This window comes from Marmota monax, unplaced genomic scaffold (genome assembly GCF_021218885.2).
Source record: "Marmota monax isolate L192 unplaced genomic scaffold, Marmota_monax_Labrador192_F-V1.1 WCK01_AAM20220418_F8-fsc00081, whole genome shotgun sequence".
Classification (NCBI taxonomy): Eukaryota; Metazoa; Chordata; class Mammalia; order Rodentia; family Sciuridae; genus Marmota; species Marmota monax.
The window spans coordinates 6,791,027-6,814,803 of record NW_026695234.1 but is presented as its reverse complement, the minus strand read 5'-3'; the positions used below and the strand labels follow the sequence as shown (position 1 = coordinate 6,814,803).

General features: G+C 48.7%; 1 long non-coding RNA gene across 1 annotated transcript in view; it reads right to left on the bottom strand.

Moving 5' to 3' along the window:
* LOC124088803 (uncharacterized) overlaps positions 1-21,888 on the bottom strand; it is a 40,471-nt gene extending 18,583 nt beyond the window's left edge. Inside the window, exon 1 of the long non-coding RNA XR_006850476.2 lies at positions 21,722-21,888. This is a non-coding gene — a long non-coding RNA (uncharacterized LOC124088803). The remainder of the gene's footprint in view (positions 1-21,721) is intronic.
* Between the last annotated feature and the right edge of the window lie 1,889 nt (positions 21,889-23,777).

Here is a 23,777-nt window from a genome sequence, read left to right as displayed (position 1 = left end):
CCCATGGCGCTAACCTTGAGAGCCACACACAGGTCTGCATAGAGAACAGAGCGGGGTGCTGCCTCCACACTGGAGAGAAGGGGTGTCCATGGGGCTGTGAGTGAGGCTGAGTCACTCAGCCACCCCTTGGCACCTGTAACCCCAACACACACAGCACACATACGCCCAGGGGAATCTCCCTGATCCGCCCTCCTGATCGGCCAACACCCACAGCTCAGGACCTCCTATCACTCATCTAACAATTAGAATGGTTTTCCAACTGGCCCATGCTCTGTGCTATACCCACTGATCTTTCTAGAAAGCACTTCTGCTCATGTTGATGCCTATAAAACTCCAAGTTTCCTTAGAGCCTTCCAGTTACAATCCAACGACCTGCCTCCCCTCAGCAGTGCCCCAGGTTTTGTGGTCCTGCCTCTACCCACCTGTTTATCCCACTCCTCCAGGAGACTGAATGACCATCCCCTGCATACCTGAAGGCTTTCCTTTCCTGTGTCTCTGCATACATCATGGGTCCTCCTGAAATGCTTCCCTCTGGCTTTAGCAACCTGGGCACTCTTAGTTAGCCCTTAAAACCTTGCAAAGAAAAGGTATGTCCTGTAGGGAAGTTTTAAATTTTCTCCTTTGCTTCTGAAGTTTCAGTGATTTTTAGGCTATGAAATAAGTTGACAATAGATTAACAGGGGAAAGCACGCACATTTATTAGTGGGCAGAGACACGAGAGCCATACACAAAGCATAAGACCCAAAGGAGGTCTACAGAGTTGAAACTCATGCTGCACAGAAAGAGATTTGAAGCTCCTGGAGAGACCGGTGACAGGAGGGTATGGGGAGGCAAATGCACTGCAGGAAAGTTTTCTTATGATGCAGATAAAGTCTCTCAGGTAATAATCACCTGTGGTGACCTCTATCTCAGGACCTCACCCCACCCCCTGCCACTAATCTCATCTCCTGAAAAGATCTGAAAAGATCTCTCCTAGACAGATATCAGAAAATCCCTGCCCAGTCTAGAGTTCATCTGTTCCTCCCATGCTCCCTCTCCCTATCCCACTATGAATCAGTCTCCTTTTATCAAAGAAAACATTCGGCATTTGGTTTTTGGGGAATGGCTAACTTCACTTAGCCTTATCTTCTCTAACTCCATCCATTTACCTGAAAATACCATGATTTTATTCTCTTTTATTGCTGAGTAATATTCCATTGTGTATATATGCCACATTTTTTTATCCATTCATCTATTGAAGAGCACCTAGGATGGTTCCACAGTTTAGCTATTGTGAATTGAGGGGTTGGAGGGGAAGGGAGGGGGCATGGGGTTATTAATGATGGTAGAATGTGATGATCATTATTATCCAAAGTATAGGTATGAAGACATGGATTGGTGTGAATATACTATGTGTACAACCAGAGATATGAAAAGTTGTGCTCTATATGTGTAATAAGAATTGTAATGCATTCTGCTGTCATATATAAATAAAAAATAAAATAAAAATTTTTGGAATTCCAAAACATTAAAAAGCTCTTTTAGAATCTTAAGGAAATGACAAATCTCTGACTCACATTTTTTATATTCCTTTATAAAAATAAATAAATAAAGTGGCTTTACTATCATCATCAAAAAAAAAAAAAAAGAAAAAGAAAAACCCTGCCCAGTCTGCTTTTTGCTAGAAGTAAATTTCTTTTTACAAAGGACAGCCTTTCAGAACCAATCTTGTATCTGCTGCACCTCTGAATAGCCATCTGGAAATATGCTGCTAACCATGTGTATTTGGGGTGGCCTATTTTGATCTGCCTCGGTCCACATGAAGGCTTGTACAGAAAGGTTCACAGCAGCCTGATGCATAACAGCACCAAACTAGAAATCATCTAAACAGCCATCATCTGGTGAATGTATCAACAAACTGTGGTACATCTACACTATGGACTACGACTCTGCAAAAGGAAGCAGCAAGCTACTACTGTTCCACGCAATAACAAGAACAAACTTCAAAATCATCATGCTAATTGAAAGACACCAGATGCTAAAGACTGTGCATTATACAATTCCACTTACAGGAACTTTCCAGAGAAAGCAAAACCCGAGAGGCTGGAGACCCATCCGTGGCTGCCTTGTGCAGGGGCTGGGATCAGCAATGGGCAGCACCGGGGCATGAAGGAATTCTGTGGGGGTGATGGAAACAGTGTCCTAAAACTGGATTGCACAATGCTGAAAACTTACTTAAAATCATTCAACTGCACCCTTACGTGGGCGAGTTTTATGGTATGAATAAATTAATAGAAAAGATGTTCATCAATAAAGCTAACTGATGGGTGGATAAAGGGATGAATAGACAGATTTGTAATGAAACAGCATACAATGGGAATAGTAGAATCTAGGTGGTGGGTTGAGAGTTGACTGACAATCTCTTTCAATTTCTCTGTATACTTAAAATCTTTCATAAGGAAATGTTTCGGGGAAGAGCAGTCCTTGGTAAGGCCTCACTTCTCTGAAGCCTTTGTCCCTTGCTCTGCCCCAACTCCAAACACCAGCCTTGAAAGAACTCGGCCACTGCTTGTCACTCATCTCTTTTGCCTTATACAGGCTCTTTCCTGGTAAAGTGGATTTTCTTTGTCCTGCCCAGTGTCACCTGAGGAACCCCATTACTTGTGCAAATATGAGGTTAGAAGAAGTTCATCATTAAGGTGACCAAGATACAGCAAAGCCTGTGCTTTGGGCTTTGTTTGTTGTGCTTTGTATTTTTTAAGTGGTTTAGCAAAATTTGCCTCACTGTTGCTTGCTGGAGCAGGAGCTCAATGGCCTAACCTCTGCTCCCACGGACCTAAAGTCAGAGAGATCTATTGCTAAATTAAGGTCCTGTGAAATCCAGGATCATAACACAGAGCTAAGGAAAGAGGGTTTACATGTGACTGACCCAACACCACCAGGCCAGTGGGAAAGTTGGTGGGTTTGTGGGGAATGGCTGATTTGGGCCAACAGAAAACCATATATGTAGTGCAGAAGTTTCTCCCGTTCCAGAGACCCTTGGACAGTATTTGTACTTTTGGTAATCATGGCTCAGCTTGTGAGTTAGGTCCATGAGGGCTGAAGGCTTCAAGCCTCAAGGGCTTCACTGTGGTTTGCCAAGGGCCTCAGGTCAAAGGACAAGGATCTATGAGTGTACAGAGCACTGTGGGCTGCCAGAAGCCACAGCAAGTCACATCAGAGCTGAGCTGCAGCTCTCTCTGCCCTTGGCATCCAGAAAAAGACAACTGCCTTTGGACCAAGTATGCCTCTAGGATCAATGAACAATCCAAGGGGAGATGTGTTTGGATCCTGATTGCTAATCCGGAAAGTGAGCTCCAGGCAACCAGATTTTAAAATGTAGGTATACTTGTGCCAAAATTGTGCAGTGGTTCACACCAATTGGATAGGTCCTATTCCTATGCATCCTCCTTTATGTCCCACTTTGAAAAGAAGATCTGTGGAGGCAGGAACTCATCTCTACATCCTTAGCACCGTTCCTGGCACATGGTACTTGTCAGCCTGGGATCTAGGAGATCTGATCTGTGGCTCTGGTTCTGATGCCAATCTACTTTCCAGCATGAAGCAAGTCCCTGAAGCCTGGGCTTTCTTTGCCCCATGCCAGCCCACCAAGAAGGGAGAAGAGGTAGAATGCTTGTAAAGGACTTGAAACTTGGTCAAGAGGAAGGAAAATGATGACAAAGCAGCCTTTAAGGCAAACTTTAAGATGAGCTTCAAGTTCATGCATTTGCTTACCCAAGCCACATGTGGACTGGTATCCAAGGCACCATGCCAAGATCCAAGGACAGCAAAGCTTGTGAGAATCTCCCAGTCGGGAATAGAGCATGATCTCGCCAGGTAAGTACTGGAACTGTACCAGTTCGTAAGCTTTGGGCAGCCAGTTTATATACTGGCTGACTTATTCAAAGCTGACTTAAATAATGAGGAAAATGTGATCATTAATGTAGCTGCTAGTAAGATGGGACATAGGGTTAGCTGACTCATGGGCTTGATGATGTGATTGGAAACTCAGGTACTTCCTGTTTCTCCTCTATGCTCCCTGGTTTGGGCTTCACCTTCAGTCTAGTGACAAGGTCAGCTGCAGAAGTACAAGGCATCCCTTCCAGACCTGAGGGCATACAGCACAAAAGAGGGTCCATCTTTCTCTTCCTATATCTGTCTTCCAGAAATGATGAGACTTTTTCCAGAAAGCTCCCTACTCTTTTTGTGTGTCTTATCAGTCCAAATATGAGATATATTCCAAATGCCTGAGCCAGTTGCTGGCAAAGGGGTTAGATTAATTTCAGACCAGTCAGACTCACATCTGAAGTTTGAGCATCTGATGAGCTTGAGCTGGGTAGGTGTCAGTGTTCCCCTAGAGCCAGTGGCTGGCAGGAGAGTGACTAGTACATATTTTTTTTTTAAATCAAAAACATCTGTCAGGAATTTTTAAAAATGGAGATGGAAGCTTACCCCATGGTAGACTTCCAACAATAACCATGATGGGATCCTGAAGGGAAAAGGGGTGACCAGGAAAGCTCTCTAGAGAAGCTGGCCTATTGACAATGGCAGGAATCATCAGTGAGATAAGGGGGAGGTTATCCTGGTCTTTGGGCTCAGCAGAGCAAGATGCTCAATAGACCCATGGGGAGAGGACTGGCAGGCCTGGAATGTTGGAGAACACAAGGAAGGAAGAACATGGGAAACCCACCCCCTGCTGGAGACACAGGCCACCTACACTGTGAAGGCCTCCTGGGCTGTGCTAAGCAGCTTGAACTCTACTCAGTGGGGACCAGGGGAATCAGGTTTGTAGTAGGATGACTTTGAAAACCACGTGACAATGTCCCAGTAAAACCTAGAGCCAGTCACTAATTAGGAGCTCAACTATATCCTCACAAGCCAATCCCCTGGTCCCACCAGGTTGTCTAAGATCCTGCAGCTGTCCGTGGTGCCAGCAGCAACAGCAGGCTGGCCACTGTGACTTTGGTCTCCCTGTGGCCCTGTTGCAAGGACAGGGGTGCAAGGACAGGGGTATGCAGCCAGGAACGAATAAACCCAGTAGCACAGAAAGAATAGGGAGGACACCGTGGACATCAAGAGAAACAGGCCCGGCGAAGGCCCAGCTGCTTCCCAGTGGTCTTCACTTTCCCCACACACTGTGCAATCAGCAGCCGCTCAACCCCCAGCTTTGCTAAAGTAGCTGCTGCCTCCACCATCACCGCTGCTCTTTGACCCAAAGCCCAGCCCCTTCCAGGGGGAAGGGAAACATCCAGTTCCAAGGAGGAAACCCGGTGATCATGAGCCACTGTCCCTCCTCAGCCCCACTCTCCATCTTCTCCCAAACACACCTGCTCCCTGAACCTCTGAGCTCTGGTCCCCCTCCCCTTCCCTTCCCAGCTTCACAGAGGTCTGCCCTGGGCCCTCCACTTCCTCAAGTCTTTGCAGCCTGGATCCTGCCCAAGAGCATTATTAATATAGCTGAGGCCACTAGGGACCCCAACCCCCATGACCACCCCTACCAGCTATCAGCAGTCCTTATCCTCTGATTTCTGAGTGGTGGTTCTCACTTTGAACAATCCCCTTCTTAAGTTCTACTCAGAGTTCTGAACCCAAAACACTTCTAGTCCTTGATCTTGGTCTTGCTATTCTGCCACTTTCTGCTTTCCCACACCTTGGGCCATTCCCTGCCTGCCCCTTTCACCATTCTTTCTACCCTTGAGCCCCATGTGTACAGGTTCTCAGCAGTGTATCCCCAGCTGTACTCCCCTCCCTCCCTTACTCCCTCCCTCCCCCCTCCCTTAATCTAATGCCACTGTGGCTCTTGTATCTAAATCCCCAAACCCCAGACCCCCTCATCTTCAATCCAGCTTTCTGATTTTCCTTCAACAGCTCAGCCTCAAAAATCTGTCACCAGGGGCTGGGGCTGAGACTCAGTGATAGCGCACTTGCCCAGCATGTGTGAGGCACTGGGTTTGATTCTCAGCACCACATAAATAAATAAAACAAAGGTCTATCAACAACTAATAAAATATTTTTTTAAAAAATGTCTGGCACCAAAGCCATTGTCTTTTTCCCACCCTAATTCCTCCTTTTACTTCCTCTTCTCAGAGTGCCATCCACATCTCTCAGACAAACACATTTGTCACCCGGGAGTTCCCCAGGATGTCTCTCTCCCTGACTCCTCTCTTCTAGTCAGTGGTCAGGTTTTAGATTCTTTCAATTCCAATTTTTGCAATTCCAATTTCAATTCCAAACAAACCTACATGGCTTCCCATTCGTCTGTCCAATAAAAGTTCAAACTCATCTTGGTGTCCAAGACCCCGCCTCCGGCCTCCTTCAGCTTTGTTTGCCACTTCCCCAGGTGCCTCCACCATGACACTCATGCCTCCTTCTCTTCCTTCAGTGCTTTCTCTCCCCTAACTCAACGGAGCCATCCTTTGCTGCCTGGCTCAACAGCCCTGCGAACAGACAGAAGCATCCGCTGTGTTGCTGGGAAGGCTGGGTCCACAAGCATGGCAGGGATCCACAGCCACAGCTGGGCTCTTAACACTCACAATTGAACTTTGCCCTCAGAACCTCAGGTCTTTTCCAGGCAAGGGTAAACTTTGCCCCAAGGAGGAGGAAAGGGATTTTGCAGGAAAGGAATTCCTTTCCTTCCTTGTAGGCAGGGAAAACCCTGGCAGGAAAGAAAGTGTTCCTAGCTCACTCTGGGCAGGCCCCACTTTTAAGCCCATCAGCCCACTTGGAGGGAAGAGCAAAAGCAATGCCTACCAACATTTCCAAAAGAGTTGGAGTTCCTATACAACAGGCCAAGGTAAAATGCTGAATGAGGGAGAAACCGATTCCTCCCACGCTGCCACATGCTTGTTCCTGGGCAGAGAGCCAGCACTGCGCCCGCATGGCCCTCTGGCTCTGGGTCTGCAAACAGTTCTCTTGCAAGGGCATATTAGTCAGCTCTTTGTGTGTCATAACTGCAGTCTCTCACTACATGCCGCCTGGCCACCCTGTGCCATTTCTTTGCAGAGTCTGCCATGACTCAGATCTTGTCCTCTTCTCTGCAGCCTGTACCTAGCATCCTCCTCCAGGTGCTGGAAAAACTGTGCTCCTAACTAACTGGGGGGTAGCACCAGTGGTTCTAGGGCTGGCTTGGTCACAATATCCAATCTCATGTCAGCAGGTATTATGACTTGGATATGAGATGTCCTCCGAAAATTCATGATTGGATCACAAAAGCTGTGACTTAATCAGTGGATTAATCCACATTAATGGATTAATAATTTAAATAGAATAATGATTTGAATGGACTAACTGGGTGATGACTCTAGGCAGGTAGAGTGTGACTGGAAGAAGAGGGTCATTGGGGATTATATATTTTTGTCACTCATTCCTCTCCCTCTCTCTCTGCTTCCTGACTGCCCTGAGCTGAGCAGCTTCCCTCCTCCACACCCTTCCACCATGATCTTCTGCTTCCCCTTAGGCCCAGAGCAATGGAGTCAGCCCAACATGGCCTGAAACCATGAACCAAAATAAATTTTTTCTCCTCTAAGGTATTCTTGTGAGGTATTTTGACCACAAGAGATGCAAAGCCAAATAAAAGCAATCAAGCCCCCTGTGGGGTCTCACCTCAGATTGAAGATAAAAGGCAAAAGCCGAGAAAAAATTCCCACGTTTCTGCCCTGAAATTTCTTGGGAAATTAGATGTTCATTGAAGATTTCTCTTAGGAATTTTTTTATACCTTTTCTCCCCCTCTCCAGCACCCGCTTACATTCTCTCTCTCTCTCTCTCTCTCTCTCTCTCATGCCCCAGAATAGCTTCCCATGTTATCCTTACCTATGTTCTTATCAGCTGGATTCATGGGACATATTAGAAATAAATCTTCACATCAGACAAGCACACAGGAACAGGAGGAAGGTGCACGGCTGCTCTCCGCTTCTCTCCATCTCACCTCAGGTGATACCTGGCGTTCCTTCCTTCTGCTCCCTTGCTCCTCCCAGACTTTGGGCCTCTCTTCTTCCCTTCCCCAAAGTTCTGCTGCTTTTTCCTCCTGACCTCTAGCTCAGGTACTTAGGCAATTGGTTCCATCCAGGTTTTCTCTTCATGGAAACCAAAAGGCCCCTCAGATCCTGCAAGTCTTGCATGTAAGTTGAGAGAACCAGCCTCCGAGAAATAATACCCAGTAGTTAAATCTCCAGTTCAACAGTTATCAGCCCTCATCCTGTATAAAAACCATCTGGGAAGTTTTTAAGGGGGCGAGGGGAGATGCCTGGGCTTATCCCAGAGTTTTGATTTAATTGGTTGACAGTGGGGAGCAGATACCTGTTGAGAGCCACAGCCGAAGGGGGCCCCAGCAAACTTCCAGCTGCCAGCAACCTTCTAGCTGCCAGCTGATGATTGGCTCACAGCGGCCCCAGCAAACTTCTAGCTGCCAACTGATTGGCTCCTCTGCAGTGATGCTCATTGGGCTGTTTCCCCACCCTTTCAGACCACAGAGCTGCTCATTGGGGGACTTTTTTTGGCTCTGCCCAGGCGACCCAGCCAATCAGCCTCAAGAGCAGGAGGAGTGGGGGAGGTTGAGAGGCTTGTGGGAAGCCGGTGGTGGCAGTTGGGCTCTGAAGGTTTTTCCTGAGGAGCTGTGTGGTGTGGTGTGTGTGTTCTAAAAATAAAGTTCATTTCTTTTGACAAGTGGCTCCTGAATTGTGCCCAGCCAGACTGCGGCAGATACCCGCTGCAACCTCCAGGTGATGTCTGCACCTGGGAACCACTGTGGGATACTACAACCACTGGTAGTGTAACTGAATGTCACTTTCTCCTCCTTACTAAAGATTTCTTCTACTGGATATAGACCAGGTCATCAGGAGAAAGACTGGTCCCATCTCAGGAAAGGTGTCCAGATAAATAATTGAGCCATCTTCCATTTTGGACGTCTGTCCTCACCTGAGGCTAGGGGACAGGAATTGGCTGGGGAGCTGGGGCTGGTGCATACCATCTCTCAGTGGTGCAGTAAGCAGTGCGAGACAGTGTGGCAGTGAGGATGGTAGGAAGGAGGTCACACTTCCAGCATCCCCTCTTCCCACTAGAACAGGTCAATGGGACATCCACAGACCTGGGGATTTGACCTCAGTAGAAGGGCTGTCTCTTTGCAGCCCTTGGCTGAGCTTCCCTGAACTTGAAAACTGAATGAGAGAAAAGGAACAATTTGGGGACTAGAACAAAAGGCTGAGGGAGCTGAGGGGGCCCATGGGGCTAGATCTCCACTCCTCAGAACTCCTCCAACCCCACAAGAAGGCTCTGGATTGCCCCTTGGTAGAGGGTACTCAAGCCAAACAGCCTTGCCAGGAGGCTCTGTGTCCTGGGAAGAAGGACACTGTGCCACGCTGGCTTCTTTAGTACTGACTCAGGGAGCCACCTTGATCCTTCTCCCTCACTCCTTTGGTCCCAGCAACATAATCTGCCCCTGCTTTCCTGCAACCCAGTTTCTTCTCAGTTATCTGCAATGGGTCCTGACCCCAGGGCTGTAGCAGGAGGACATCATTTCACAGGACATCATGTGAAAGGAGTCAGTGTGTGTGAGATGCATGTGTCTCTAGCTAGGGATAAAATTTGGATGCCAAGGCTAAAGTTGGAGTTTGTGTGCATGGACAGCCCCTCAGAGCTGTGCTGCTTCTCTTTATCCCACTTTTTATTCTTTTACCCCAAATGATTCTCCCCAAATGCCCTGAGGTAGCCATCATAGCTCCATGCCACAGACAAGGACACGAGGGCTCTAAGTAGCGAAATTATTCTCCCAGATATTGGCAGGGCAGGGATGAGTCTGAACCCCCACTCACACCTTCCTTCATCCTTTCCCAGGAAGACTCAATAGGAGAAGAAGCTGTGGGCACCAACACCTAGTCGAAGAAAATGCTTTTCCAGGGACATCTCACCCCCGTGCCCACCCCACCTCCTAATCCCACATTAGAGACTTTCTTGACAAAGCCCGAATCAAAAACCCTGCCCAGGCCCGGAGACACCAGTCTGAGTCTCTGTGCAAGCCTGTGCCCATGGCAGACCCCACTTTTTTTCCTCCTCCACACATAATAACAGTCATTGTGACTTCTATAAGTCACTAGACAGCCTTAAAGAGCCTGTTCAAATGTTGCTTCCTCTGGAAAGTCCTCCCTGCCCTCCACTACCCTTCTCCCTGCTCTCACAGTCCTGGATTCGTGCCTGTCAACACATAGCTATTCTTTTCTGGTCACTTGTTCACAAGTCAGCCTCTTCAACCAGACTAGACATCAGAGGGGATGTTGCCTTATCCTGAGTCCACTGCAGAGCAGCCCAGAAAAATTAGCTCACGCAGGGGGTCCTGGTAGCCCTCCTGGAGCCCTGGCCTGGGACTTGCTGTGGATACTCCCTGGAGAGCTCAGGATCTTATAGCCAATGGGGAGGACAATGGGCCTCCAGCTCTGCCCTGTAGCCCTTCTTCCAACCTAAAGCCAGAAGTTCCCATGCTGAACCTGATGGATCTCAGGGGTAAGGACAACATAGGAATGAAATATGCCATCCATCAGCGCCAGGCAGAGGGTCATCTCCCATTACAGACCAGGCAGGCAGGCAGTCCAAGATGATGACAGAGGGCCCTGATGGGCATGCAGGCTGACAGTGCATCATTTAATGCATGATCAGAAGTCTGAGCAGAGAATCAGCCTTTTCCCATGTATCAGGGACCATGCCACACCCCTGCCAGGAAGTTCAAGGGTAAGTTCTATTTCTAAGTAAGGCAGGCCAGAAATTACTCCCTAAGTAAAGATTGGGACTTGGCTAAGTATAGTGACTCATGCATAAAAGATGCTCTATCCGCTCACATTGAATGAAGGAATGAAAAACTAATGAAACTCCTATCCTCACCTGAGACCCCAGGCCGAATGCCTTTGCAGGGTCTCAGCACCCAGGGAAAGGAGATCAACCCCGGGACTGCACAGACAGGGCCCCACCTGGGGTGAGAACAAGAGCACTGCTTCAGATGATTGGGAAATCAATAAGGAGGCGGGCCCTGCCTGGGCAGGCTGACACGCTGTATACAGGCCTTCTGCAAACACAATCATCTCCTCAGTTATTAATGGGCCTCGCTCGCTGCCTCTTCATTAGTGCTCAAATATCAACACAAAACCGTTTACTTACCATGGGTTCTTGCTCACTCCGAGCAAATTTGGACAGGGCTAGTCAAACAGGGAGCTTGTTGTTGGGCTAATGACAGAGCCCAGTGTAAAGTTTAGCAGCAGCAGAAGCAGGCAGAGAGGGCACCAGCCTGCACCCGCTCCCAGGGTTGGCCCAGCAAGAGCCAGGAGGAGGAGGGGAGCCTGCCAGGGAGAAGCAGACAGCCCGAGCCCCAGGCCACACAGCCCGGTGGTACGCCTGCTCCATGCTGAGCCCCTCAACTGTGTGGTCAGTCGTTGTTCCTTTAGATCTTCACAGTGATCCTCAGAACTAGACCTGGCAGGGATTTCTAGGCTTCATGGCCAGGGGCTAAGAACATGGGCTTCACATTTAGACAGAGCTCAGGTTCAGACCCCAGCACTGGCTAACTGTGCAGCTGGGTAGAAATTGGTTAGCTTAAGCCTCAGTTTCTTCATCTGAGAAGTGCGAAATAGGAATAGTATGTTCCTCCCAGATATGTTATAAAGATTAAATGAGATAGTGCACAAAACAGTGCTTAAAACCTGTGATCTCCTTTTGCAGATGAGAAAACTGAGGCTTCAGTGCCCAAAATTGGGTACTTAGGACTGGCAGAGGCAGCCTGGACTCCACAGCTTCCGACTTCAAGTTCAAGGTGCTATCCCACAGCATCCCTCCAGCCTTCTCGGCTGTAGACATGCAGCCCAAGAGCCCATCTTGCCCCAAGGAAGGCATCCTTCTTCAGGTGGCCTGAGCTGCCCAAATGCTCAGTATGGGTCAACCCAGGGCAACCCACTAAGACAACCCCCCTCACTCCTGCATCTGTGCTCTGCATCTCTGATGAAATATGTATGGGGTGGGGGGGTTCTTCTGGGCTCATGCTTTCCATTCTCAGCCATTTCTGGCCTTTTGGGGGAGGGGGCGGGGGAGTCTTCCCAGAACCATCCATCTGGAGGGAGCAGTCTCCTAAGCTTCCCCAGCGGTCTGTGTTCCAAGTCCCTCTTCCTGGTAAGCCAGGCTTGCAGAAGGTGCCCCACGAGTTGTGACCCCTGGCCAATATCCTGAGCTGCCTCTTGGGCTCCCCTTAGGCTTGGACAGTCAGTCACTTGGCATCTTTTCCTAGGAAAGCCAGAGGCTCTAGAGCTGAGTACAGGAATCACCAGAAAGGACAGACCTCTGATGGCTACAAACTCAGAGGGGATAAGGGGAATGGTCCAGAAGCAGAAGAGCCTACTATCAAAGCCATATCCTTCACCTTCCTGCCAGACCTCCCATCACATGCCAACAACCTTCAAGCACCTCTTAGGAGCCATGGCACCCCCAAGCCAGACCTTCCAGCATTGCCTCTGAGAGGTTTGGGTCTATTACAGGAAACACACAAGGACATATATATAACCAGAGCTGTCAGATCTACAACCAGGCACACAAAACAGGCCCCCAGAATCAGGAAGGAAGGAGGTCTGGGTTTTGTCTGGGGAGTCAAACCTGACTTTGAAAAGCATAAATATTCAAGAACAGCCTGGAAGGATAAGAGGAAGAAGGGGCTGGGGATGTAGCTCAGTGGTAGAGTTCTTGCCTAGTTTGCACAAGGCTCTGGGTTCTACCTCCAGCATCACAAAAATAATAATAATAAAATGAAAAAGGAAGGGAAGGGCCTTACAGGCCACATTAAAGGCACATGCACATGCAGACAGGGAGTCTAAAGAACAGGCCATAATTAGACAACGGTGAGGCTGGGGAGGTCCAATGGGACCAGTCCTTGGGGATTGTATCCCACAGTATGGCACTGGGAGGTTTCCTGTAGGTGAGGACAGCTAGTGGTGTTCGTTCAGTATCTGAATGCTCTCTATGACAGGGAGCTCACACCCTCAAGCTCACTTGTTCTGTATCGTGATGCCCACAGCACTGAAGCAATACCCTATCCCCCAAGACCTGCATCACCCTGGAGCAGCACAAAGACACAAGTGGCTCATCAGTCACTTACTGAGTGCCAACAGTATACAGAAGTGATTGAGAAAGATGGCTCTGCTCTCAGGGCACAGCATTCTACAGGAATTGAAAGGATCCTATTCACATAAACAAACTCGTAGCATATAATTTCCCATAGAGATAATGCATGGGAGGCTTGGGCTGGGATGGAGAATACGTGTGAAGGGTGTTTTAGTCAGCTTGTTTTGCGGCTACGATTAAAAGACCCAACCAGAACAACTGTAGAGGAGGAAGAGTTTATTCAGGGGCTCATGGTTTCAGAGGTCTCAGCTCCACTCCTCTGGCTTCCAGGTGAGGCAGGACATCATGGCAGAAGACTGTGGCGGAGGGAGCAGCTCACATGACCATCAGAAAACAGAGAGAGAAAGAGAGGCTCCACGCAACTGATGCAAATATATACTCCCAAAGCCACGCCCCCAATGCCCCACCTCCCCCAGCCACACCCCACCTGCCTTTAATTACCACTCAATACCATCAGGTGATTAATTCACTGGTTGGGTTAAGGCTCTCGTAACCCAATCATTTCTTCTCTGAACCGTCTTGCATGAGCCTTTGGGGGCTACCTCACATCCAAACCATAACAGGGGACAGGGGAACTGTTTTGACTCAAGCAGTCAAAGAAGGCCTCTCTGAAGGGGATACACTGAACTCAAGGACAGGAGGAAGGAGGACTCCTGGGTTTGGGGCTTGAGAACCAGGGATGCATGGTGCCCCTTGAAGGGTCTCCAGGTGACCTGTCCAGTTGTAGCACTATGGGCTGGGAGCTCATATGTCAATAGGCACAAGTGGGTACCTGCCTGCACACACGTGTGCATACCTGTGCACTTCTCTCCTTGGTGCACACACTCACACACACATTTAGGTGTGGCTCTTTCTCTCCACAATCATGAATATACCTGCAAAGCCCAACCTACTGGGCTCATTACCCAGACTCGAATCCTCATAGACCCAAAACAGTTCAGTTGCACAAAACACTGTTGTGTATTTTTTTTCCTCTGTGTCCTTGTGCCCAGCCCTGGGACTTTGCTGTGCCCACTGGATTATCTACTTTTTTAACCCCAGCTAATGTGCGGATCCACCCCAGGATGACTAGACTGGGTTTCTCTCCCAGAGGGAAAGAACTTCTGATGCTTGAGTCATTTGAATCTGTGGCACTAAAAGGTCTCCTGACCAGAAGGAACAAGAAAATGTCACTGGCTGATGGGGACAATTTTAATGCAAAATGCCACCTTCTAATGATTGTACCTTTGCTGCAGCTGCCAACAGAAAGACACTTAGCTCTTTTCCAGGGGCCAGACTCAGATCAAACAATTTTGTACTTCTTCCTGCCTTGGCACTGATCTTGGCTCCTCCAGTACAGGCCCAGGCTTCTCCCTGAGCAAAGGGGACAGAGCCCAGGCGAGATCCCCAGAAGACCCTTCCTGGGGCCTCTGTCACTCTTCCATCTCCTGAGCCCCTGGACAGCAGGCAGCGATGAGCAGCTCCTTCTTGTCTACCTTCCACCAGGACCTGGGTCAGGAGCCCTCCTTAAGTCTCCCATGGCCCCCAATGTGTCCCCTGTCATTGCCTTGCTCCCTGCACAGGAGTCTCCTCTTTGCTTTGTTTTTCCTCTCTGCATGACTGAGTCCCTCAGAGAGGAGACAGATCAAGTCCATCTCTCACCGCTGTGTCCTGGGACTCAGGACAGGCCTGGCTCATCACTGTTTCATCTTATCTATCCAAGGAGTGGAGAATACGCAACGAAGGAGAAAGGAACCACATTCTTCTCAAGCAGGGCAAAGGAGAACGTTTCTGCTTTTTCCAGACTACACGGGTCCAAAGCACCCCCAGAGTGGCCCAGCCCCTCTCTTCCTAAGCCACCCAGGTTGTCATTCCTGTCCTAAAACACCCTTAGCGCCTCTGCAGTGGGAAACATCAACACCTCTGGGTTCATGCCCAGCTGACATCAGCACTCGGGGAACCCCACCTGTGAACACCCTGCCCGCCTACAGGGCTCTCACCACCTCCAGCTCCTCCCCTTCCCACACCCAAGCCTTTGCTTCTTCTGCGCTCTCTCTCCGCGAGGCTCCTCCTCACACTTCTAAGTCCTATTGACGCTTCAGTTCCTATTCTAGGACACTTCCTGCGGCAGGCACATTTCCAAACTCCCCGCAAGGTGTCCCACACCTAGGATTCAATCAAACACAAATGTAGGCACTGCTGTGAGGAATTTTGCAGATGTATTTCAATTCCCAAACCAGTTGACCTTAATTAAGGGACAGAGACTGTCCTGGTGGAGCTGACCTAACTATTGAGGCTTTTTAAAGCAGAGCTTTGGGGTTAGGGGTGTAGATCAGTGGTAGAGCACTTGTCTGGCATGCAGAAGGCCTTAGAGTCTATCCCCAGGACAGAAGAAGAAGGGCAGAGGCAGGGGGAGAGGGGGAAGGAGGGAGGAAAGGAAGGAAAGAGGGAAGGAAGAAAGAGCCAAGTTTCTCCCACTGGTGTCAAAAGAGAAGCCTGGAGACTGGACGCAGGAAGATTCCACACACCTTGCTAAGTGCAGGTGGGGGAGGGAGTACATGAACAAGATATGAGAGTGACCTAGGAGCTGAAAGTAACCATCATCTGTCAGCAAGGAAATGGGGACCACAGTCCTACAACTCCCAACACATGAATAAGCTCAGAAGCAAATTTTTTCTGGAGCCTCCATACAGGAACTCAACCCAACACCTTTAGTTTGGCATCGTAGGTTCTCTCAGCCATGCCAGACCTACAAGCCACAGAGCCAGGCTCTCATGTTTTCCTTCTTCAAATGCTTCCTTGTGGTAAAATGTACCTAAGTCTTGCCATGGCGACAATCTCTATGTGTACAGCTCCATCACATCAAGTACATGAACATCACTGTGGACCATCACCACCATCCATCTCCAGAGCTCTTACCTTGCAAACCAAGTTGGCATTTACCCATTTGTTAAGCATCAAATGCCTTGGAATAGCATCCTTCACCTATTATAACCCTCAGAAAAACATACCCACGTGGTAGAATTCCTAAGGCGAACAGTAGCTATAACTGAGAGCACGTTTATGAGATCGAATTTATTTATTATTCCATTTTAAAGGTGATGAACAGAGAGATTTAAAATAACAGGAACTTTCCCAAGTCACACAGTAGTAAACAGCAAAACAGCTCACGACGTTGAGCTCCACTGAACTGTGCTTCCTGAGGCCCAGAGAGCTGTGTGGATGGTCACGTGGAGTTTGCCCAGAGACCCTCAGAGCTGGAGGAGATGCTGGAATCCACCCCTGGAGATTTGGTGGGGGTGCAAGGAGGGCATTGCAGGGCAGAGTCAGGGTGAGATGCTGAAACTGAGCCCCATAATTTCAAGCTGGTTTGAGGAAAAAGAAGGGAACTGGAAGGTAGGTTAGTGGTGAAACCAGCCCTCTTTCTCACCCCGCTCCAGCCCCCAGTTCCTTTCTTCAATCAGAGTAACTCTTCATTCAAATATTTTATATGTTAGCATTCATTGGACGCAATCTCATTTTTTAGAAAAAGGTCCTACTGCTAAGAAATATATCTGAAAATCACTAATCTGTGACAAGCCCTTTTGCTACAAAGTATACTTACTAGAAAGGCTCAGAGAGGTAAAGTCACTCACTTAAGCTCACACAGTCTTCTTCCATCAAGTCAAGGTGGGATCATAGGCCTTCTTTCACACACCTCCCTCCGGGTCACTGGTTAGATCTCAGATTAGATGACTAAGACCCCTAAACTCCATGGGCCTCCGAGGTTAGACTTGGAGCTGCCCTGAAGCCAAGAAGACCTACCAACAATAAGAGAGCCCTCACAGAGAACAAACCCGGCCTGGCCATCAACACACAGGTCATGGGTCTCAACTCTGCCCCTCCCTAGTTGTGTGACCTAAAACAAGTCGCATTTCTTCCTGAGGCCTCAGTTTCCCCATCTATGAGGTGTACACTGGGCCTCTCCCTGTGGCTTTCAGCATTGGTGTTGTGGGGGCCTGAGGCTGTGGTCATGGAGGTCCCCAAAGGCTGGCGGTGACTCAGCACTTCCTTCCAGCTCTCTCCACCGCCCCGCCCCCACCCACAGCTGATGGGAGACATTAAAATACGAAGCCGCTTCAGTCAGGGAAAGTGGAGCGAAGGTGCAGGGACCGTGAGGCAGGAGGTGTCAGCACCAGAGGAAGTAATTTAATAAGGGCCCGCTTGGAAATTATATCACCCCAAATAATATAATAAACCCTAATTTACTCACATTTATCTCCCAGAGTTTTTTGGGGGAAGCATAATCTTGCCTGCTCTACAGTGATGGATTAGCGCAATGGAAACTCCACTGGGAAATAAAAAAAAATACATCTTGTAGTTTTTGACGTGTTATTATTCAGTGTTATCTCGTACGCCTCATTCCAGGCCCATTACTCATGTTCACTTTTTTCCTGCTGTTTTTTCTCTCCCCTTCTTAACAGTCAGGGCCAGAGGCAGGGCTGCCGGCACCTGGCTCTCCTCGGCCATTGCCTAGCGGGGCCCACAGTTAGGGCGTCCTAGATTGGGTAAAGGGGGGCAGGAGAAAGAAGTGGTCCCTGCGGAAGAGTGCCCAGGGGGTGGGGGCATTGCCAGTGATTTGAGATGAGGGGTGACCCCATTTTTCCAGAGGGAACCCTACTTTGCTGGCCACCAAAGTCTGAAGGGACTCCAAAGCTAGTCCCAGGCCAGCCACGGGGGCGTAAGGGAGTATCTCTTGGAAACTGAGAGATGGAGAGCGCATCCCCTCCCCCACCTCTGTCCATCTCTGGTGTGTTACTTGTTCTCTATCATCTCCCAGGCCCACCATCCAATTGACTGGGTCCCAATTTAATAGTTCCAGCTCGGCAGGGGTCCCACCTGGTTTAGGTAGCTACAGAGATGGAGAGAGGAGAGGTGGGTTTGAGATCATGTGGGATTGGCATGGCTGTCCGGGCCCAAGGTGTCAGTACATGATTCAAGAAGGGAAGAGAGGCCGAGCAGGCACTCTGAGTGGTCTGTACCATTACCCAACTTTTGCAAGCCTCGGTCTCCTCATCTATAAGATGGGGGAAATGATGTGATAGAAGGAAGTGAGACCCTGGAAGTAGAAGTGTTTTGTGAAGGGCATCCTACCGCAGTTACCCCTTCTCAGCTCCTCCCAATTTATGCTGGGCTGCCCTTCCCCCTCCTCCCTCTGAGAAGGAACAGACAGTCCTCTTCAGGCCCAAGCCAGGCCAGACTCGGAAGAGAGTAACAGGAGCCACTTGTGAGGAAGAAATGAATGCGGCAGTTTGCAAATCTGCTCTCCTCAGGAGAAGGGAGGAAAGGCAGAAGGCCCACAGCACCCTGGGAGACGCCATGCATAATTGCTAATAAGCAGGCATGACCGAGTCTTAACAATAATTAAAGTTACCAATGGAGAACTTGTCCATTTCGGGGTCTAATGGTTTTTCAGCACATTAAACATTAAAGGGGTAATCACCTCACACACACCGGTGCCCACGCAGCCGCCATGTGTCTTTCCTGCTGATGGCAGGGAACTGAAGACAGAGCCCCAAGCAGAACCTGGGGGTCTCTTGCCCTACCCTAGAGTTCTGGCCACAAAACCAATCTGCCTGCTGAAAGCCCTGTGGCTGCTGAGGGAGCTGGTCTCCACCAGAAGGGATATCTCCACGAGACCCTGCCTTGCATCTCCATGGACGAGGTCCCTTGGATCTGAAAGAGGTCAGCCTCCTAGATCAGCAAAGGCCTTCTAGGGTCCCCTTGCTACCTCTCCTCTGCTGACATTCCTCCAAGGCAGGGGCACTCCACTGCCCCTCAGCACTACCCGTTTGGTAGTTCTCTTCCCTAGGAAAAGGGCAGATTCTGACATTCAGGGTAAACAGAATTCTCTATAATTCTGTGCACTATCAGGTCATTTACATGTATCCTCTTATTCCACACAATTGATGGGTTAAATTTGCTATTCCCATTTTGCAGCTGAACACAGGTTGATTTGCCCAAGACTACATGGCTAAGAGAGGAGGTGTCACTGTAAACACACTGATCTAGCCTTCTAACTATGCCAGTGTTATTAAGAGAAACCCTGCTGAATGCATTGGTCTGACTCTCCATCTGCCCTGGAGAAGTTGTTCTGGGCCATAGGTTCGGGGGTGCTGTGATCACCAGCTTCATTTGAGGTGCAGTAGAAGGGGCTCTTGACCTGGAATTGGAAAATCTGGACGTGGGAAGTCACAGCTCTGGTCCCATCCACAGAATAACCTAGGCAAGTTGTTTAACCCTCTCTATGCCTCTGTTTTCTCACCTGAGAAATGGAAAGAATATTTTCTACTTCTCAGGATTTTTAGGAGGAATTTTAAAATATGATACAAGGAAGGAGATGGGGACAGAGGAGGAGGAGAGGGAAAGGGAAAGTACTGGGGAATTAAATGGAGCAAATTATATGATATGAATGTATGAATAATGCACAATGACCCCCATTATTTTGTATAATTATAATGTACTAATGAAAAGTTTTTAAAAGAGTGAAAATTTCATAGACTGAGAAGTCAAAAGATGGCACCTTAAACTAATAAAGCCAGCAGGAACTATCTAAAAATATTATGAAGAAATATGAGCTATGTTGATTCTGGATGAAAGAACTGAAAGATTTGGAGGGGAGTAGTGTTGACTTGTGATGCTTTTACTTAATGCTAACTTTAAAATTATAAACATGCATTGTTTTATCAATTAAATTTTAAAAATAATTATATATAAGGCAGCTAGCTGGAAATCGAAATCACCATCATTACCATCATCACCGTTCTCAGCCTTCAGAGCTCCCATTTTGCAGCTGAACACAGGTTGATTTGCCCAAGAGCAGATGTGTGGACACAGAAGTGCATGTAGCCCTTTGATATACTCCCGTGCATGTTAGTAATGCCTGCACACATGTGCGTCCATTCCTCACTATCCTGATGTCTTGTTGGGTATGTGTCTTTTTGTGACCTGTCTCACTTACATATTTCTCAGGAGTGGGGAATTCACTGACCAAGACTTCCATTTCTAACTTAACCTTCAGAAGAGTTTCTGCCAGAAGCACAATTATAATGTTTGTCTTTAGGGATTCCCACCCCTACCCCACCTGCCCTTGACCCTCTCTTGTGGTCCCTCAAATGCCACCAAGCATTTGTGAAGCCCCAGAAAGATAGCAAACAGCCCTGGCTGTGTACTCTCCATCTCTCAGCCCTTACTCTGACACATCTCCAGCCCATCCCTCCTGGGCAGCAGTCTTTGCTCTAGACCTTTCCAATCATCACCCCTTCATCAAAACATACTTTACCAGTGATACATCTCTTCTCAGCCAATATATTTGCATTTACAAGGTCTTTATGCTTGGATGGGGACAAATTGCCCTGAAGACCCCTAGAAGCACATTTTTCAATCCCCTCTGCTTGAGAGGACCTGTCTCTAAACATGGCAGTCACAGGCCAGTCCAGTGGTCTGAGTTCAGATTCATTTGTACCCTAAATCATATTGTCTTACAAATAGTAGTGTCCAGTCCACAGGTCCCTGGGTTTTGGAAAGGTACTTTACTGACCACAATCCTGAATTCCAACACATCATCAGACACATGTGCCGCCCACAGACCCCTTTGGACCTGTCCAAGGTCCTGATATTTTCTTGTTTGCCACAAAAAAAACCTCATCAAAAGGGCCCAGTAACAGAGAGTCCTCTTGATTATTGGATGGAGGTATCAAAGGCATGATCTATGTCACCTTAGGTGAGCCTCACTGTGACCCTCTGTGAATTGGAGATATGAATGAAGATGAGCTGTTGTGATAATCCTTTCTCTGACAAGTTCTAACTTATATCAGCACCCTAAAAACCCATCTCTTGGCTCTCGAGAGGAGCAATGCTACCTTCTCTCTGAAGCCTGTCCTGGTACCTGCCCCATTGTCAGAAGATCAATCATAGTGTCCCCAGGATTCCCACAGGATAGTGCTCACAGTCCTTTCCAGCACTGACTCGCCACACTGTTCTCATATGCCTTCCCACCTGGAGCCAGGGATATGCCTTACTTCTCTGTATGTCCACGCCACCCAGGGCACAAGGAGTGCAGGAATGCATGAGTACATCCCCATGAGGAATTTCTGTGTAAAGTTTCCCCTTCTTGGCCCACTCCCCTTGCCCTGCCCCTGCCTGCCCCAGCTTTTCTGTTACACCCACTCATCTGCCACTCCTGAAGATTCAACTACTTTTTCATCATGAAAATATAATTAATAATAACCTCCCGTAATTCTTTAGGGATCACACCCACCATATTGTCAATGTGGTCTCACCCTTTTACTCCCTGCCACTTCCCATCCATTCTGTTTCTCTTCCAGTGCTGTAGTCCCCACTTCCTTCCCCTGGACGCTCTGCCTTCATTCTATCAAGTTCAGCTGGATCCTCCTAGAGAAACTTCTGGTCAAGCCTCTGCCACCTTCCCCTCTCCCCACCTCCTACTTTGGAGAAGTGTACCATCTCAGTCCATTCATGCTGCTACAACAAAATACACTAGACTAAGTAATTTACAAAAAATAGAAATCTATGACTCACAGTCTTGTAGGCTAGAAGTCCAAGATCAAGATACCAGCAGATTTGGAATAGGTGAGGATCTCTTCCTAATAGATAGTAACTTCTCACTGCATTCCCACATGCTGCAACTCGCAAGGGAAAAGGGGCCAGCGAGCTCCCTCAGACGGCTTTCATAAAGGCGCTAATCCATTCAGGAGACTGAATCACCCATGACTTAATCATCCACCAAAAGCCCCACCCCTCAATACTATGACCTTGAGGTTAAATTTTAGCATGTGAGTGGAGTGGGGTGGCACATACATTCAGACAGTGACTGAGGCCTAGAGTTATGCCGATTTCTGTGCAATACGGGGCACGTCAGAAAACTGGCTCCAGTGCAGTCAGAGCCTCTGTCTCTGGCAGGCAAAGCAGCTGTAACTGCTTGGCATCACCTCCCCTCGCCTGCTCAGCAGTTCCCCCTCAGCCTTCCCACTTCTGCCCCTGCTGCTCCCTGTGGCTGCCAACGCCTGTCCTGCCCGAGAGAGCCCCAGACCAGTCCACCCTTAAGCACCGAGAGCTTTTTCTAGTCTCTGGCCTTCATCCCTCCCTTCCCCAGCTCTTTTCTCTTTCCTCCTCCCAACCCTTCTTGTCTTGCAAAATCCCAGCCTTGCTCCTACTGTACAAATGGAATTATCTACAAGGATTTGAAAGGACAAGTGTGCAAGGAGCCAAGTGGCACCAGGCTCTCCTCTCCTTCCTTTGATAAATTCCTTGCCTGATCCAGCAGTCTTTCAATTAGGTGGATTAAACTGTAACAGAGAGCTCTGGGGGAGGGGAGGAGCTGCTCGGAGGAGACAGGAAGTTCTGTGGAAAGAAGTGGATCATGCCAAAGGGAGCTGCCCACCCTCAGGAGGCTGGACCACCAGCGTGTGTCAGTGCCACACGCCACCCCTTGCACACAGTACTTTATAGCTTGCAACATTCTTTTCACCTCCATAATCTCATTTGCTCTTAACAGGACACTGCAAGCTATCTATCGCTTTCTCTGTTTTTGTTGTTGTTTTGGTGCCAGGGATTTAACCCAGGGGTGCTTAAGCACTGTGCCACAACCTTCAACATGGCTTGTTGTTGTTGTTGATGGAGACAGGGCCTCACTAAGTTGCTGAGGTTGGCTTTGAACTCGTGATCTCCTGCCTCAGCCTCCTGAGCTTCTGGAATTACAGGTGTACACCTCATGTCTGGTACTATCTCTGTTTTGTCAATAATAAAACTGAGGCTTAGGGAATAAGTAACTTACCCCAAAGGCACACAGAAAAGCCTTACATTAGTCCTGGGCATTCAGGGATGGGACCTCCCCATCACTCCCTGCCCCGTCCACCCCAGGTGCCCCATCATACAAGACACAGAAGGCCCAGGACCGGAGAGAGTGGAGAACTCAGCAACAGACCCAACCTTTGGCATGAATAATAGAGTTTGGGCAGGTGACTCCATGAAACCTGAGAAAATAAGGCATCCTGTCTGTAGAAGTCATAAGCAGCAAAGTCCTGGATTCCACAGAGAGAGGTCCTTGGTTTTCTAGACTCTCGGAGCAGGGTAAGGACAGAGCTGAAAGATGGCACACAACACATCCATGGTGTAGTTGGTCATATTGGTTTAGAGGAGGGGTTTTCAGCGGGCTCCAGCTGGGTCTTTGCCAGTGAGAGCTCTGTACAGAAAATGGTCTTTCGGAAGCAGATGGCTGGGACAGATGAGATTGCCATGATGGCTCTTGGCATCTTCATCCTGTCCTCCCACACACCCCACCCTCCAGGCTCCTGCACTAACCCCTTCTTGGAAGTGAGGAGGCTAACAGATCTGACTGGATTTCCTATACTGGGACCCCAGGACCTGGTCAGAAGGGATCAGAAGACAAAACTCTTGCTGCAACCCACCTTCAGCACCGCCAGTGCCCCTGTGTGTCTCTCCCACAGACTCAGCTCAGAGAGAGCAAGGCTCTGCCTCCACTGCACTCTCCAAGCTTTTGTATGCAGTTGCTTGTCCCTGAGGGGCGCATAGACAAAGGAGGCTCCGGGGCTCTGCTCAAGGGCACAGAGGTACA